Raw genomic sequence first — 19,935 nt, 5'->3', positions numbered from 1 at the left:
AAATTTAGTAAAACCCTCAGGAACTTAATAAGACCCTATCTCAAAATAAAAAATAAAAAAAAATCTGAGAATGTGGCTCAGAGGTAAAGTATCTCTGGGTTCAATCCCTAGTACTAAAAACAAACAAAAAATAATAATTTCCAAACAACAGTGTTTCCATATATATGAATGCATGTGTGCAAACACATGCCAAACACATGCCCATGTTCATACACATATATACTACAGAAGTTTAAGCACACTCAAATTTAAAACTGTCTATAATTTTCTTCTCTATAAGATTATTCAACCAGAAAATATCCATTGGTTTCCAAGAAAGATATTTTGTAAGTAGAAGCCTATTGCCTGAAGTAATTCCCTATGGGGTTACTACCATCTGGCAAAGAAATATGCACATCAAAGTAGAGAGAAAATAGCTCCTCTTAAAAGAAATTTTCTCTGAGGGTTTGCTGCCTTCCTGGTGTTCTGCCAAGAGTAATCTTTAAACCCTTAACTTGCTACACAGTGAGAAGTTCCCCACACCATTCCCATATTAGGGAAGCACTGATTTCTGACTAGAGTACTGAATAAAGTAAGTAATAATATTTAGGCAACCAAAATAGAAACAAAGATCCTCAATTTAGTTTAGAGCAGGCATACCACTGAGGTTTTTCTGTCCCTACATTAATCCCAGAGCTCTTCTGAAAATAAAATATGCAAATCATTCTGGGACATTAAGACAACTCTAAATATTTACCAAAGAATTTATGCTGATGGCTCTAAGATTGTGGAGAATGCAAATGTATCAATGTATAGAAGTGAGAGAAATAATAATTAGAAATTTTGTGTCCCCCTTTTTTTCTCATTCTATAACATGCCCCATTCATTTCTACCTGTGGCTTTCTCTACTAGATATCTGTCACACACATATCCAATCACAGCCTTAGTATCTGTACATCAAATTCCCATCTATGCAAAGTAGAGTTAACTGAAAACTCAACTCTTTCTCTACTCCAACTCCAAAATTCATTTCATCCTTTGAAGTATTTTATCTTTTCACTAATTTATGCAAGGGAACTAAAATAGGTCAGAGTTTTGAATATAATTGTAGACACATACAATTTTTAATGTTACTTAAACCTATCTGGAGTTACAGTGTGCTTGTAAAACCAGGTTAAAGCATAAGAAAATATAAAATAGAATAGAGAAATATAATTTCTGTAATTGTGTGATTCTCTAAAGCCCAAAATATTCAACTATCATGCTTACTTACAAATAATTTCTCCGTAAGGCTTAATTGCAGACTATTTTGATGAATGAGGACCAAAGAAATCAGTTTAACTGAAAAGAATTTACTTTCCCCTGTACTAAGCAAAACTATCTGAAATCCTTTCAAGTACGTTCCTACAAACAAGCAAGTTTTTATAAAACAATATGGTTGCTGCACACAAAGACACATTCTTAAGTTATATTTGCTTCACTGATAAAACGTTTTATAAACCTCAATCAGGATTTTTGAACATACACAGTGGGGAATGGCCTGATCTCATGTCAGCAGCAAGCTACTAGCTGTACTTTGTTAATGATGAAGGTGTACAGGGTGAAAAGAACAAGGGTGAGTCACATGTTCTGGATTGAGTTTGTCACAATAAAGTGCAAATGTATCAATATGCAAACTTCAGGAGTTTGTGTTGGAAAGTACTGATGGAGAAAAAACAAAATACATGGTACTTTTAGTCTTTTGTCTGATTCTAAGACTAATTTAAAATATAAAATGGATAAAGTACAATGGAGAAGTAATAAGAATCAAAGACCTATTATTTAATGTACACCTTGGACCTTCATTTTGATGCACTTCCTTCTTGGTTTAGACAAGAGGTTTTTGTTTGTTTGTTTGTTTGTTTTTAGAGAGAGAGAGAAAGAGAGAGAGAGAATTTTTTAATATTTATTTTTTAGTTTTTGGCAGACACAACATCTTTGTATGTGGTGCTGAGGATTGAACCCGGGCCACACGCATGCCAGGCAAGCGCTTTACCTCTTGAGCCACATCCCCAGCCCCAGACAAGAGTTTTTAAAATTGTTTATTTGCTCTAAAAATGGTTCTGCATAAAACTGAATATTCTCCCAATAACTTAATCCCATGAAATAATTGTCATAATAGAGCTTTACAGAATTTGGTGTACACTTTTTAAATATTTTGGCCAATTTTTAGGAAAAAAAAAACACTTTTAGCAGTACTTTTTTTTTTATGGACTGACTTTGTTCTGGTTTTGTAATTGCTTTAAATTAGAATTTGTATTCATTATATATGACTTTAAAAAATGCTGGGTGTTATTAGTTACCCAAGGTTTTTAACTAGTGAAATAAAAACATGGGAACTCATTGATATCAACATTTTAATTTATTTGTTAAGCTAGGGGATTTTTGTAACATAAACTAATATCTAAATTTAAATTCATATTCTCTATGTATGCAGAGAAGGTTACATTCCCCATTATACATTTCTGTACTTTTGTTTTTTTCAAAAATAGGTGGTATTCATTATAGTACAAATTAAATTTTATCTAAAATAAATGAGTGGGAAGCTATTCAGCCTGAGAGATACTGGCAATACATTATAATGTGGTGGAAGAGCGATCATATTTGGGGCCAAAAAAAAAAATTCTGATGGGAGAAACAATATATATGAATTTTGACATTTTGACCACTCTATTTATCCTCTTGATTTAACTTCACTCATTTTGAAAACCACAAAAAGAACACTACTTCTATCTAAGCATTATTTTGTATCTATTAGCTAACTTCTCCCTATCCTCACCTCCCTGCTTTCTCTTTCTAACTGCTGGTAATCACTATTCTACTCTCAACTTTTACCAGATGAACTCTTTAAACTTCTATGAAGGAGTGAAAACATACAGGATTTGTCTTCCTGTGCCCAGCTTGTTCACTCAGTGTCTTCCAGTTCCATCCATGTTCATCCACAAATGAGAGCATTTCATTCATTTTTGAAGACTGAAAAGCAGAAAGACCTTCTATAGCACAGTAGGGTGGCAATAGTTAACAATAGTTTACATTTCCAAATAGCTAGAGTCAGGCATTCCCAGTCACTACAAAGAAATGATACCTTTGAATTGCTAGATATTCCAATTACTATGATTGGACCTTTAAAAATTGTAAACATGTATCTAAATATCATTCTCTGCTCCACAATATGTACAATTATTATATCCATTAAAAGAAACCTATTGTTTGTGAAGTTAGGTTCCAATGAATGCTTGAAAGTTAAGACAATATGTTGTAACCCCAAATTTTTCTGTTTCCTAATTATTGTAGTTTATATATTTTTTTACTTTAATTCCCAACACATTGAAATTTGGGGAATTTTCAGCCTTCTTAGGCCAAATTAGAGATGTTAATGCAACACAACATTTCTAAAAAGTGAAAAATAAAGTTTCTCTACTTCCTCTTTTTTCTTATGCCGTCTCCCACTCCCCATTGTTGCATGTATTGCTCATAGTGAACAATGAAATATGTATCCATGGCATTTGGAGAAAATGTTTTGTCACAAAATGTGGCAAATTCTTCATGAATATTTTGGGGCAATTAAATGATTTCATATTAAATTGTAGAAGAATGTAACTTTTATTTGCTTCTTACTTGAAACAATTTATATATTTATGGGGTACATTGTTATATATATATATAATTGAGTTAAAGCAGGATAATTAGAATATCCAAAACCTTCAACATTCACATTTCTTTGAGGTGAGACCATTCAAGGTCATGTCTTCTAGCTATTTGGAAATATACATTATAATCTTGTTAACTATGCTTCTCCTACTGTGAAGTAAAATATCAGAACTTATTTCTTTTATCTAACTGTGACTTTGTTCCCATTGACCATCTGCCCTCATTACTGCCCTCTTCCTTAGTCTCTGGTAACCACTGTCTACTGTCTACCTCTATGAGAACAGCTTTTTAAAATTCCACATATGATTAAGATGGTTTAGCATTTTTCTTTCTGTGCCTGGTTTATTTCACTTAATGATATTCTTCAAGTCCATCCATGTTGTTTCAAGTGATGTGATTTCATCTCTGTTGTGGCTCAAGAGCATTCCATTGTGTACATTGTGTACATATCCCACATTTTCTTTATTCATTCATCCATCATTGGGCACAGAAATGGTTTCCTATCATAGCTTTCCTGAAAAGTGCTGTAGTAAACACAGTGCTGAGTTCTCTTTAACATACTCATTTCACATCGTGTAGATATACCCAGTGGTGGGCCTCTTAGATTATATGATAGTTTTATTTTTAGATTCTTGAGGAAACTCCATACTATTTTCCATAATGATTTTACTAATTTATAGTTCTACCAACAGTGTACTAGTGTTCTCCTTTCCCACATCCTCTTTAGCATTTGTTATCTTTTGTCTTTTTAACGATAGTCATTCTAGAGAGAAATGATATCTTATTTGAGTTTTGATTTGCATTTCTCTGATTAGTGATGTTGAGTACATTTTCATATACATGTTGGCAATATGTATGTCTTCCTTTGAGAAATATTGAGCAATTTTGCCCATTTTAAAGTCAGAATACTCATTTCTTTGTATTTGAGTTGAATTCCTTATATATTCTGGATACTATCCTCTTTTCTGATGTATAGCTTGCAAATATTACTCAAATTCTATGGATTGTTTCTTTATTGCTTTGATCATTTCCTTTGCTGTTCAGAAGCTTTTTAGTTTGAGCTAATTCCATTATATATTTTTGCTTTTGCTGCTTCTGCTCATGGGTTCATATTTAAAAGGTCCTTGATCAATTGTTTACAAAAAAAATTAATGCTTTGCTGTCTTGTTTGTTGTTGTCTTAGCATGATTCCTGCCCTTTGTACGCTTTGTCCAGTCTCCTGCCATCTGACACTGTGGACCTCTGGACTGGCCTGGTCCTGAATACACTTAACTGCTTCCCACCTGATAGAAAACTAGAAACTGACAGCGGGGAAATGTAACAGTGGTTCACTTTATGCTTTCAATATAGCCCTTGCAGCTCTACCCCTTCAACTTATTATTTTTTTCTTTTTTGCAGGGGCACCAGTACCAGTTATTGAACTCAAGGGTACTCGACCACTGAGTCACAGCTCTTTTTGTATTTTATTTAGAGACAGGGGTCTCACTGAGTTGCTTAGCACCTCGCTAAATTTCTGAGGCTGGCTTTGAATATATAATCCTCCTCCCTTGGCCTCCTGAGCCGCTGGGATGACAGGTGCAATTTATTTTTAAAATGGACATATTTCTTGCTCTTCCTCTCTCCTTGCTCCTCCCTAATATCACCCCTTCCCTAATCTCAGGAGAAGCAGGATTGCCTTTCTTCCCCAATGAAGGCAGATTTATCTGTCCTTGAATACACACCCATCACAGGAACAAAGTAATCCAGACTTTGGGAAGATCTCAGCAATGACTATCTCCCAAATTAATAAGTGAATTACAACTCCAACAGAGAACACATTGAATATAGCCTTTGAATCACCTTTTAAAAAGCCCCCTGTTCCTGCTGATGGGCAGAATCACAGCCTTTGGGACAGGAGTCCCCTGTGTTTCTCCTGTGCTAGCAAAGCAATAAGCCTTCTTTTTCCTTTGTCTAAAAAAACAAAATTAAAAACCAAAAACAAACAAACAAAGTCCTTGCTCAGTCCAAAGTTATCTGGCATTTCTTTTATGTTTCCACTTAGTAGTTTCATAATGTCATAATGTCTTGTCTTATATTTAAGTCCTTAATTCATTTCAGTTTTTTTTTCACATAGTGAGAGAGAGAGGTCCAGAGAATAAAACTACTTGAAATTTTCAATACACAATCTAAACATGCACTGTGAATATGGTGGCAATCATGCAAAAGGAAACACCTTTTGACTCTATGCATAACAACAATTGAGTCCATTATTCAAGGTTTGCATAAAAATTATTTTAAATGATAAATTGTTCAGCAATCACAATAGAAGCTATGGAATTCTATGAAATTTTTGTTTCACATTTTCTCAACTGCTTTCATTTATCTTCCACATGTTCCTAATATCTAAATTATCCTCTTTTTCTCACTTAATAAAACTCCAAATGTTTTTGAGAGATAAATCTAAAATTAAATGTAATAAAATGTATTCCATGAACTAATCCCTGTAAATAGTTATCATGTCCAATTCAGTGCTATAAAAAGATTCAGAAAGAGTAAAGTGGTTATTATACATATTTAATTAATTTCTCATTTCCATACACTTTAATTTTATGTAGTGATTATAAAACGTCTGATATAGTAAGAAATTATATTTTATTGGATTAAATTTATATAGATGGAAAATGTGTATGAAGTGAAGACTTAACATTTAAAATGTAATTTAGGTTTCTTTCCTCATTAAGAATCTAGAATAGCTTTATGAGATATTACATTCTCGGTGATACTTTAATTTTAATGTAAGAAAAGTTTGTAAAAGCTCTACTCTGTTCCCTAAACTAAATGAATGCCTTAGAAAGAAAGCAGAGTAAGCTGGGTGCTATGGCACATGCCTGTAATTCCAGCTACCCATTAGGCTAAGTCAGGAGTATCACAAGCTTGAGGCCAATCTGGACAATCTAGTGAGACCCTTTCTCAAAAATTTAAAGAAAGGCCTCAGAGGTAGAGCACCCCTGTGAACAATCCCCAGTGCCCAAAAGGGAAGAAAGCAAGCAAGCAGAGTGGACAAAAAGAAAGAAATTACCAAACTGAGTATTTCCTTTGCAAACATTGAAAAATTTAGTAGCAAAGATATATGAGCACACATTTAGCTTGTCAATGATTATACAGAAGAAAAATTGTGGAGATCAAACCTTTATATATTTAATGTTAATAAATAAGAAAATGCCATTGAATAATTCAATAGAGGACTTTTAAAAAAGATGACTAAAATAAAGTAACACAAATTAACCAATGCCAAAACATCTTAATCAAGGTATTGAAATTTGAGTGCCAAGGAAAAATTCCAGAAGCAGCCAAAGGAGAATATTCAAATTACCAAAACAGAAAATAACTTCTGTTGACAACATATGAAAAACAAATATTGCGGATTCTAAAGACAGATTGTAAAATACTATAAGCCAAACCTTTGTTATGCTTCAATAATTCTGCTGATGGACACAACAACCAAACAAAAACCTCAAATATATTTGAGTTGGTTAACAAAACAGAACTCAGTTCTGTATTGATTATATTTAAAATATCACAATGAAACAGTAAAATACAAAGTTGGGAAATAAAACAATGGTAAGAAAAAAAATACATCAAAAAAAAAAAACCTAAAAGAGAAGAAAATAGGTAAAATTGGTAATACCGTATAAAGTTGAATGCTAAGAAAATGCCATTCAATAACAGTACACATCACAGCTGTATGAAAATCTGATAATTGTTAATAGCAAATGAGGGGGAAAAATGCTTTATAGCTATATACTTTCCTTAGTAAAATTGTATGCCATTGTGCTACACAAAAATAGAAAAATATGAATGCAAATGAGAAGATATAAAATAGGGATGGAACAGATTAGTATCTTGAGGTGAAGCTAATAAAACTAATAAAATATTAAAAATAAAGAATGTCATCTATCCATATTTATACACTAAAATCTATATGTTAGCACACATAGAATAACATCTAAACAAATGTAAATTTATAAAGCCAGGACATTGGCAAGATAATAAAATTATCTGCTAAAAGTAATAAAGGCATTTAATGTAATCACAATAAATTCTTTTTTCATATATATATATATATATATATATTTTTTTTTTTTTTTTTTTAATTCCAGAGCTCCAGAGGACATGCACTCAAGGCTGCACTTATACTTGGGCCAAACAGGCTCCAGTCTTGGAAATGGCCTGGGGCTAGAAATGAAAGGCAAGTTGATATTGGTCTTTGTCTAGGGGCTGATAGTGACAAGTAAATTCTCAATTCAGAGGCTGCTGAAATTAGAGATGGGTAAGGAAAGTAATGAATCACAGAAGTATCTGCAATGGTCATCAAATGAGAAATTAGAACAATATCAAATTGCTTTTTAAAGTATTAAAAACTTTTATGGAATATTTTCTCACAGATGTATTCAAATATAAGGAACTATACATATAATCAAAATAATTTAGTAATAGTATAATAATAGGCAAACAGAAGAAAATGGAGAAATTTTTCATTGAATATTTAACATTAATACACATGAATATTTTTAAAAACTTTAATTCAGGGCTGGTGTGTGGCTCAAGCAGTAGTGCGCTCGCTTGGCATTTGAGGGGTGCTGGGTTCGATCCTCAGCACCACAAAAAAATAAAATAAAATAAAATAAAATAAAGATATTGTGTCCACCGAAAACTAAAAAATAAATATTAAAAAATTCTCTCTCTCTTTAAAAAAAATAAACTTTAATTCAGTGAGAAATGATGGACACCCTCATGAGTGTTACTGTATATAAGATTTTCAACATAAAGAGAAAAAAATGGATTCTTTCATTATATTTAAAACTAAAATCCAGGTAAGCAAAATACTTATATATTTTTAAAGCATTAATAACCCTTTAATGAAGCCTAGGAAATTAAAAGTATTATTTGAACTAGAAAAGTCATTCCCGTCCAAGACTGCAAATCATGAAACCAACATAAAAAAAAGATATTTTATAGGAAAACATAATAAATACTATCACAGAATAATGGAACAAAAAAAACTCATTATAAACAAATTAATTTCTAGAATGGGAAAATTATTTCTTAGAGTAATAAGGAAAACAAGTCAGTGTAATAAAAAGTGGTGCATGATTTTGAACTCCCTCTCCTGCCGTTGGAGGAAACTAGGCAAATACATGGAATCTCTGTATTCTGCTAGAGGCAATTAACCACATCCCTAAAAGGCACATCTCCACCCCTTTTTATTTTTTGAGATAGGGGTTGCTAAGTTCCTTAGAGCCTTGCTAAATTGCTAAGGCTGGCTTTGAACTTGTGATTCTCTTGCTTCGGCCTCCAGAACAGCTAGGATTATAGGCTTTACTTTGCTTACAATTGCATGTGAATTTTCAGTTACTTCAAAATAGAATATTTCATTGTGAAAGTTGGCATGAATTAGTTGATTTTATAATTAAGAAAATTTTCAAAAGGCCAATCAATAAAAGAGATGTATATCTCAAAAAATGAACTTTATTTTAAAAAGTAAATGTGGTGAGCCGTTTCTGCGGACTGTGGTCGCCATTACAAGATGGCGCTGGCTCCGCTGTGGTCTGTAACAAACAACTCCTTATTTGGGAGAGTTGGCGCATGGTTTTTTAACACCCTATGAGAAAGCTCCACGTGGCAGCTTCGCATTGGGGCTTGAGATGCTTTATTAAGGCTGGGAGAGGCATCCGAGAGAAAGAAGAAGAAATATCAAGGACCTGAATAAACGGCTGAAAGAAGATTCCTGTTGTTGCGTCTTCCTTGCGGGCAAGGGGGTCGCGACAAGTGGTGCCGAAACCCGGGAACCAGAACTTTCAGACGTCAGGGGTGGTGCACCGGATAGTCCCAGGTAAGTGGGACCCGCGACCAAAGCGGGGATAGTCCCAGTAAGTGGGATCCGCGACCAAAGCGGGGTCAGCTCCTCTACAAAGAAAGAGAGAGCCTCATATTTTATTGCAGCTGCAATGTGTACTTTCACTTTTGTTTTCTGTGTTTCTTTTGTCGTCTGTGTCTTTTGTTTTCTGTGTTTCTTTTGTCGTCTGTGTCTTTTGTTTTCTGTGTTTCTTTTGTTGTTGTGTCATGGGTGCCGCATCTTCAAGTCCGCTTCTCCTGGCCCTAGATGGCCTGTTACGTTCCAAGGGCCTGGAAGTGAAGCATCGTACTTTACAGAGATTTTTACAGAAGATAGATATTGCTGCACCGTGGTTTGCATTTTCGGGCAGCCTTACCATACCTAGTTGGGATAAATTAGGCAAAGATCTTGACTTTGCTTCTGAGCAGGGCATATTAGAGGGCGGGGTGATACCCCTTTGGAGAATAGTCCGTAGTTGCCTCACAGAGGACAGATGTCATGACGCACTTACTAAAGGACAGGAAGTTCTAGAACAATTACATGAGGAGAAATCAGAGACGGCAGGAAGTGAGGTATCTCGGGAGGATGGAAGTGTGCGGAGCGTGAAACAGGGGAAGAGGCGATTGTATCCAGATCTCAGTGCGCTGCGCACACCTCCATGTGAAAGTGGGTCAGAGGAAGAGGAGAATGAGGAGGAGGAGCTTGGGAGGCTGTCTCGCCAGCTAGGGAGTTTAGCTGTAGGAGAAGGGAGCAAAGATAAGCAGGGGCTCAAGAAATGTGATCCTCCGGATCCACCGCCGTATGGCGGGGGTGTTTCGGGGAGAGCTTTCCATGCTCAAACATGGAAGGCTGTTCACGCTGAGATGGGTCTTGCTTATCCAGTTTTTCAGGACGATAATAGGGGAAGATTCCATGAGCCTTTAGATTTTAAAATTGTGAAGACCCTGGCGGAGTCTGTGCGCACTTATGGGGTGGATGCCGCCTTCACACTAACTCAGGTGGAGAGTCTGTCTAGATACTGTATGACTCCCTCTGATTGGGCTAGCCTTGTTCGGGCTTGTGTTTCCCCAGGTAAATATTTGGACTGGAGAACATTTGTGTTAGAGGGCGCAATAGAACAGGCCGCCCAAAACCATGCGGCGGGACATCCTCATTGGGATAAGGACATGCTTTTGGGGCAAGGTAGATTTGCTAATCAACAGACAGGATTCCCTCTTGAGGTATATGATCAAATTAATAACATTTGCATTCGGGCATGGAAGTCACTTCCAAACAGAGGAGAGGTATCTGGTAATTTGACCAAGATTATACAAGGCCCTACAGAACCCTTTTCAGACTTTGTAGCAAGGATGGTGGATGCCGCTGGAAAGATTTTTGGGGATCCTGATAGAGCCATGCCCCTTGTTAAGCAATTGGTCTTTGAGCAATGCACCAAGGAATGTAAAGCAGCAATCGCTCCTTATAAGAACAAAGGCATAGAAGCATGGATGAAGGTGTGTAGAGAGATTGGAGGACCTTTAACTAATGCAGGTCTTGCAGCTGCTGTCCTTCGGATTGCAAAAAGGGGCGGTCCTGCCGCCGGAACGTGCTTCCATTGTGGTCAACCCGGTCATGTCAGACGTGAATGTCCCAAAAAAGACAATTTTACTGGACCTCCTCACGGTGGCCCTTCCAATGGCTTTCGTCTACCGGGGTTGTGTCCAAGATGCAAAAAGGGGAAGCATTGGGCAAAAGAGTGTAGATCAGTGAGGGACATTCATGGACAACCTATTTCAGCTGGGCCAAAAAACGGCCGACGGGGCCCTCGACCCCAGGGCCCACAAATATATGGGGCAGTGGAGAATGTTACACCCGAACCCGAGACATGGCCATCTCTACGCCATCCCATGAAACGCGGAGAGCCACTACAGGTGCCGCGGGATTGGACCTCTGTTCCACCTCCAGACTCGTATTAACACCTAAGATGGGAGTCCAATTGGTGGAAACTGAGTTCAAAGGGCCTTTACCACCTGGCACTGTAGGTTTGCTAATTGGACGTGCATCCTCTATTTTACAAGGTCTTCGTGTTTTCCCCGGAGTCATAAGTCCTGATACTGTAGGGATAGTAAAGGTTATGGTGGAAGCTCCAGGGGGCATTGTGTCCATCTCCCCAGGAGATCGGATTGCTCAATTACTAATTTTGCCTAGTTTGCATAATCACTTCCCTGCTGACTCAAGGTCACGGACAGGGAATGAGATTGGTGCCACCGGAGGGAATTGTGCTTGTTTGTCACTAGATATGAGCAATCGCCCTACTTTGGAATTAAGCATAGAAGGTAAATCTATTGTGGGATTACTTGATACAGGAGCAGACCGTAGCATTATAGCGCTTAGGGACTGGCCTAAGGGATGGCCAGTGCAGACTTCTGATCAATTTCTGAGAGGACTTGGATATGCCCAAGCTCCTCAGATTAGCTGTAGACATCTATTCTGGAAGGACGTAGAAGGACATAATGGTACCTTTCAGCCTTATGTGCTTGATTTACCTATCTCTCTATGGGGTCGTGATCTGATGAAAGACATGGGGTTCACTCTTAGTAATGATTATTCCCCGGTGTCTCAACAAATTATGCAAAGTATGGGGTATAGGCCAGGTTTGGGACTAGGAAAACATTTACAGGGACGTAAGCATCCTGTACAAGGTCATGAAAAGCTTGACAGATTTGGTCTGGGTTTTTCCTAGGGGCCGCTGGGGCTCGAATACCCATAGCATGGCTCACCGAGGAGCCTGTTTGGGTGCCTCGGTGGCCTCTTCCCTCGGTTGGATTGGCAGCAGCCCATGCTCTAGTTAAAGAACAACTTGACTTGGGTCACATCCAACCTTCTACTTCTCCATGGAATACTCCCATATTTGTCATTAAGAAAAAATCAAGGAAGTGGCGCCTACTGCATGATCTACGAGCAGTTAATGCTCAAATGCAACTTATGGGGCCCATTCAAAGAGGGCTGCCTCTGCTCTCCTCTGTTCCTCAAGGCTGGCACATTATTGTTATTGACATTAAAGACTGTTTCTTTTCTATTCCTTTGCATCCTAAAGACTCGCAGCGTTTTGCCTTCACCCTTCCATCGTGTAACCACGAGGAACCAGATCAAAGGTTTGAGTGGGTAGTGTTGCCGCAGGGAATGGCTAATAGTCCCACGATGTGTCAGATGTATGTGGGGAAGACACTCGCACCTCTCAGACAAAAGTATTCCTCCATCAAGATCATTCATTATATGGATGATGTATTATTGGCTGCTAAATTAGAGCAGACAATTCATGAGGCCTATAAAGACCTAGTGAAGTTGTTAGCTCAATATGGACTGCATATTACACCTGAAAAGGTTCAAACAGGGGATTCTATTAAGTATTTGGGAGCAACAATTGGGTATGGCAAATTACGACCACAAAAATCACCATACGAACTCAGGATCTCCAAACTCTAAATGATTATCAAAAACTGCTGGGAGATATTAATTGGATACGAGGATATTTACATATTTCTAATGTTATGCTACAGCCTTTGTATGCTACTCTTAGGGGTGATCCAGATCTTACTTCCCCTCGTAGCCTCACCAAAGAGGCTAGAGCGGCCCTTATGACAGTAGAAGAAGCTATACAACATGCTACTTTATGCAGGCTCCAGAGTGATAAACCTTTCCAATTATGTGTGCTTGCCACTATGCGGCAGCCTACTGTTGAGCGTGCTCATCGCACCTTAAAGGAAACTTTACAAAAACAAAAGGGGGGAATAGGAGCTGAACATACTCCTAAAGAACGCCTGTCCTTAGCTCTCTTTACCATTAATTTTTTGAATTTGGATATTCACGGTCGCTCTGCGGCCGATAGACATGTGTCCCCTCAGCCCTCTGTGATTGGCTATGTTAAGTGGAAAGATGTTCTTACGGGCCAATGGAACGGCCCCGACCCCGTGCTGACATGGGCACGAGGATCTGTATGTGTTTTTTCCCAGGATCGCACGGAACCATTGTGGGTCCCTGAACGCCTGACAAGAAGAGTCTTGACGCCAGCTACTCAGCAACAAGAAATACCACAGCAACCCCATGATGAGGATCTTCATTCTGCTGAGTGCTCTGGCTCTGGTGCTGGTGCCGATGACATGGACGACACCAATGCAGTGGTGGGCAGCGGCACGGGCTTGGCCAATGCCGATGCCGGTTCATGATTTAATGATTCCAGGAATGCCTCCCGTATCATTGGCGAATATTTGGCCGGAAATTGGTCCAGATAAAGCTATGATCATACAAGCTCTTGCAGCTTTAGAAAATGGCATCTCATCTCAAGTCTGGCTTGCGCAGATTAAACAGTAAATCTTTGACATGGTCGTTGCACCCCAAGTTTTATGAACATTGCACTGGGATCGACATGTCTTTCTTTGTTATTCTCTTAGTGTTGGAAAGCCCTTGCACTCTGCCGGCTTTACTGCCATTGCACGCAGATGGGTTTCCACACTAGTGCTTTTCTATCGCCTTAAGACCCGTGCCTTTCTTTTAGGGTGTTGCCAACTTGTTTGTCGTCGTATTTCTATACAGCCACAGTTCAGCCTCAGCCATCCCCCTTCGTCCACCATCATCACGATACAGGATGCGAGGCAAGGCACTGCACTTGAGTGATCCTTGAAGTGGACCTCAAGGAGAGCATGTCCTATTGCATGCGGGTTAGACGCGTCCACGCCCCGTCCCACGAAAAAAGGCGTCGGCTGATATGGCCTCAGATCTGGGGAAGGGCCCTCCTTGGGGCTGAGCCATACTATGCAGCCACTTCTGCACAGTGGGATAGGACCTCTACTCTCGCCTGTATTGTTTTTGGAAAACAAAAGGGGGAACTGTGGTGAGCCGTTTCTGCGGACTGTGGTCGCCATTACAAGATGGCGCTGGCTCCGCTGTGGTCTGTAACAAACAACTCCTTATTTGGGAGAGTTGGCGCATGGTTTTTTAACACCCTATGAGAAAGCTCCACGTGGCAGCTTCGCATTGGGGCTTGAGATGCTTTATTAAGGCTGGGAGAGGCATCCGAGAGAAAGAAGAAGAAATATCAAGGACCTGAATAAACGGCTGAAAGAAGATTCCTGTTGTTGCGTCTTCCTTGCGGGCAAGGGGGTCGCGACAAGTAAACATCATTCAACCATAATATTTTGTAAATTTACCAACTATGAAGTACTCAAATAAAGTAATATTTTTGTTGCCTTGTTCTAAGAATGAGAAATCAACTGAAGAACAATTATGTAATAAATTTGGAAAAATTTCATGTGGCACATGTATTATCTATCATTAAAAGGTAGTTAACATTCAAGAGAATTTTTCCTGAAGTTAAAAAAAGAAAAATGTTAAAAATTCTTAAACATTTATAAAAAAACATGATTATAAGCATGAAGAAAATTTCGAGAAAAAAAATTTGATAAGCACCATGACTTAGCACCATGTCCTGTATACAAGGATATGAGACTATACTAATGTGTTGAGATGAGAACAAAGGAGGTAGCCATATATAAAAGTAGTATCTATGATATGATTTATTTAACTAAAGGGTAAAATTGGAATTAATTTACATGTGATTGTAGTAATAATTAACTGTTGCCATGTGCATTTTTTTCTTGCTAAAACAAGAATGTTCCCTTTATTCAAATTTTGATATTTTCAAAGAAATTATGCAAAGTCTAAAACATATATGCTAAAGTATCTCATAATTAGCTTTTCATTGATCTAATTATATAAGCCATGTTATAAAAATTAAATAATAAGATTTTTGAAAAATAATTTGAAATTTTACTTGGAGTAATATATACTTGAAAGGAATTGAGAAAATCTGGACTAAAAAAGAGCTTATAATTAGTAAATTAAAGCTTCTAAATATATAGACAGTTCATATTTTTATAAGTATTTATTTATTTATATATTTTCTTTTTATTGGTTTTATTTTTTAAATACAGGACAGCGGAATGCATCACAATTCTTATTACACATATAGAACAATTTTTCATACCTCTGGTTGTATATAAAGTATGTTCACATGAATTCATGTATTCATACATGTACTTTGGATAATGATGTCCATCACATTCCACCATCATTGCTAACCCCCTGACTCCTCACTTCCCCTCCCACCCTTTTGCCCTATCTAGAGTTCCTCAACCCCCTCTCGCTACCCCAACTATGAGTCAGTCACCTTAAACACTGCATATTTTTTAAAAATATATATTATGGTCATTCAGTAGAGAAAAGAAAGATCAACGAAACAGAATACAAGGCACAAGAATAAGTCAATGACATAAAATTTAGTGTACAATGAAGGTGTCCGTTTACATAATTTGAGGAAAGATGAAATATCATAGGTATTATCATTTATGATAAGTTTGCCATTACCTATGAACATTCTGTTGACTGTTAGACTCATAAAGTTCTGCTTTGGTTCTTGCACATAGAAAGAGAGAAAAGGAGGGAAGGGAAAAGAAAGAAAGAGGAGAGAGATGTAGTTTTATAGTATCAAACTAAAGTAGTAAAATCACTTAAGTAATTACATTCTTGTAAAGGGGAAGTTTTTTAATGTATAAAAATAATAAACCATATAAGGAATTATTAATAATTTGACTACCACATGTATGGTAAACATATAAGTCCTCTTAAGACCCCCAAAATATATAAAAACCAAAGAAAAATTTTTAACAAATTACTGTTTTGAGTGTTAGCTTTGAATTTTGTAATTTCAGATAAAGTTTTATTCTTAAATATTTAGCAGTTCCTATTTAACTAATACATTTGTTTCCAAGGGTTTCTATAACAAAGTAGCAAAACTGTAGCTTAGCACAAGAGAACTCTATCCCCTCACAGTTCTGGTGTTCAAAAGTCCAATTTCCAGGAGAGGGCTTGGAGAAACTTTCTATCTCATGCCTCTCTCCCAGGATCTAGTAGTTATGGGCAATGCTTATTATTCCTTGAAATTTAAATATCACTCTGATCTATCTTCACAGGACTTTTCCCCTGTGAGTCTTTGGCTCTGTGTCTCCTTTTATAAGAATACCAGTGATTCATTTAAGGCCCACCCTAACCCAGTATGACTTTGTCTTAACTGGATTACATCTTAAATACTTTATTTCCAAGTAAAGTCACATTCAGAGGTATCAAATATTCAGGCTTCAGCATATTCAACATACAATAAACATATATAATTTGTAAATTGGGTTTTTTTCCAACAGCAAATGTTACTTCTGACTTATGCTAGCATTACCCTTGAAACTTAAAAAACATTCTTCATTATATAATTAATCAAGGGGATTAGTGATACATTAACCTATTAATCCACACTGAAATGATTTATCTTTACTTTTGTCCCTTGGTTTACTGTTAATTACAATTCTTAATACAGTTTATGCAGTCATAGACTCAGGTAATAGCTGTATATTGTGTGTATACATGATCAAATGCAGGAAAAGAGGGAGCTATAATTACCTAAGTTGTTTATGTTTGGGGTCACTCATTTCTATATATGGTAGTTTTCTTTCAAATTCTTTCTCAAAACCCTTGCTTTAGAATCACAGAAGCCCCCGTATTTCTCCTTTACTAACAAAGCAATAAACCTTTTTTTTTCCTTTTTCTTAAAGCTATGTTCTCATTATTGGATTGGCACTGGGGACAAGGACTGAGGTTTCAGGGACAAGGACCTAGCTTTCAGCAATAAATTGGGTGACCCAGGTGGGACCTAAGAGCAGCCCCTGCTCCAGCTTTCATGGGTAGGCCTGACTTTCTAAGGAACTCCACCTCCATGCTGAGGATGCAAATGGCTGGCAAAGTTGTTGAGAGCCAACTGTTGGAGAGTTAGGAAATGGGGTGAGTTTGCCTTGGACTGAACCGAGGAGCTATTCCTTTGAGTAAGGGGAGGAACTGAGAGAACATCCCAGAAGTTTCTAAATCTCATTTAGGTTTGGGTAATTCCTGCCTTTTGCCCATAAATGGTACAGGTTGCTCCATTATGGTCCATTTTCAGAAAAAGAAATTTGAACTCAGTAAAGTTAAAACATCCTTGGCTGTCTAGTAAGTCCCCCAGTGTGCATGCTGAGACTCTTGATTCTACACATCTAGTTCCTCTTCATGTGAACATCTGGTCCTTCTTTATGGGGACCACTCCAGTGCCACTGGTGTAGGAGTCATAATTAAGCAGAACTCAAGAAACTAGTGATACTCCCTTCTGATGTGTTCTGGGTTCTCATCTGTTTATTGGCCTTGGGTTTGGGAATTCTCTCGGGTTGTCTATTTGTTTGTTTTGTTTATGTCTGTTACTGCCCCTTTTAAGACATGGCCAATACTGGATTGACCCAATAGGTAGTATCTTGGGAAAGATCTTGGCTTATCAATGTAAAGGTTCCAATCTGTCAGTCGTGGTTTGGGGGTTCTTCTCTGGTCACCTCTGTGTTTCTTTTTGAACAATCTTTCAATAGGATTTGGTTTGTCAGAGGTAAAGTAAGTTGAAGAAAGGGCCACCTATAGGTATAAGTCTGTCTTAGAAAATGCTTTACTGTAATGATCTGGCTTTTAAATAGATTTCTGGATTATTATAAAATCTTGCAGTTGGAGTTGGTCTATCAAAGTTAAAGTAAGTAGAAGAAATTTAGATGTACAGGTATGTCTGTCTGTTTTAAAGGTTTCTGTCTGTCAACCCTGGTTTCGGTGATCCTCTCTCCTCTGTTTTTTATATCTGTTACTACTAGCCCTTTTAAGACTGGGGCCATGCTGTGTTGCTCTTACCAGAAGTTTCTTGAGCAGAGAGATCTTGGGTGAATAAGCCAGCTATAGGCATTTGCCTAAGAGAAAAACAGTTGACTGCAACACAGTCTGGCCTTGGAATGGTTTTGCTGGATTATTATACAATCTTGACTTTGAAGTTGGTCTTTAGGGGATAAAGTATATGTAAGAGATTCTGTATATTACTGGCATTTATGTTGTTGCATGATAAATGGTCTGAACCGTTAGGAACTAATTCAAAGGTGCAAAAGGCACTGTCTCTGGTGTGCAAGGATAGCAGCACACCAGAAAAAAAGGGTTAAAAAGATTTCAATCTTTTTATTCAGTACTGGCACTCCCAGCACTGTTTCTCAGCCTAGCCACAGATAACCACAGATCATCTTACAGTGGTCAAGGAAACTAGCCCTAAACTGTAAAAAAAAAAAAAAAATCCCAGAAAAGATGCCTGGGCTGTAGAGAAATGGTCAAAGAGAAACCAGCCTCTGCTCTGCATTCCATCCCATTTTGCCCATGGAGGCTAGAGGTTGTTGGCCTCAAAGATTTGGCAGTAAGTTTCAGCACTTTTAGTTTGTGACCTGGGGACAGGAATAGTCCCTCATTTTAAGATCTTATAGGACACTCATTTGGCCAGGGGCAAAGCAGTTCTTGCTATAACAGCATCCCATCAAACTAAACACATGGGTAAACAAGTACACCCAGAAAAGAAAAAGAGAAACTAAGGTCAACCCATGTTTTACAGACAGCCTCTGAAAAAGGATCTTCAAGGAAGCCTAAAGTAAAGGATGAAAAGGCCTCCTCCATTGCATATCTATATGCCTATTACAAGAAAAAGGACCCAAAGGAGCTCTGGGTACATTTGATAGTTAAAAACTCACTTAAAGTTGTTGGCATCATGATAAGGCAGACAGGTCAGGCTCAAAAATTCCTGTGTTCCAGGGTAAAAATGCTACCTGGGAGAGAAAAGATTAAGACAAAACTCATGTACATGCCAGATTGTCTGGTCCCTCTCCTGGGATGAATTTATTATGTAAATTACATGCAAAGATAACATTCATAATGATTTTTTCAGAATCTGAATTTAAGAAAGGGTCTGAAACTAGAAAATATTTTAATATGAAAAATTAGCAGGTAAAAAAATGTTTCTGAAAGAGGAAGTATTTTGTCTGGTAATGTAATATTCTCTTGCTAAAGTCCAAGATGAAACAGGACAAAACTAAACATGCAAACAAGTTCTGAGTGTTTATATAAGTCACTGAATGTTTGTGGAAGGTAAATCTCAAAAAGTTTGTGTTTCTGATTAAATTACCTATTATTAGCATAGTCAAAGTTATTTGAACCCTTATGTACTAATATGAAGCAAAGCCTTAAACACTGATCTATTCTTATCTATCAAGATAATTTTCTTTTATTTGTTAGGTTTTATTACTTGGGGAAACTAAGTTTTAAAGGAATTAGGGTGTCTACCTGTTTTAAAGTCTTAAATGATTACTTTGTAACTGGTTAAACAAAAAATGTCTTTTAGGTTATGAAAAGATATGTATAGATATAGATATAGATATAAGCCTTGTCTAAGTGATATGTAAAAGTTTATAAAAGAAAAATTTATGTAATTTTAC

This window comes from Spermophilus citellus, assembly GCF_964194105.1.
Source record: "Spermophilus citellus genome assembly, chromosome: 2".
NCBI lineage: Eukaryota > Metazoa > Chordata > Mammalia > Rodentia > Sciuridae > Spermophilus > Spermophilus citellus.
The sequence above is the reverse complement of the archived record's forward strand: the minus strand, read 5'-3'. Positions refer to the sequence as shown.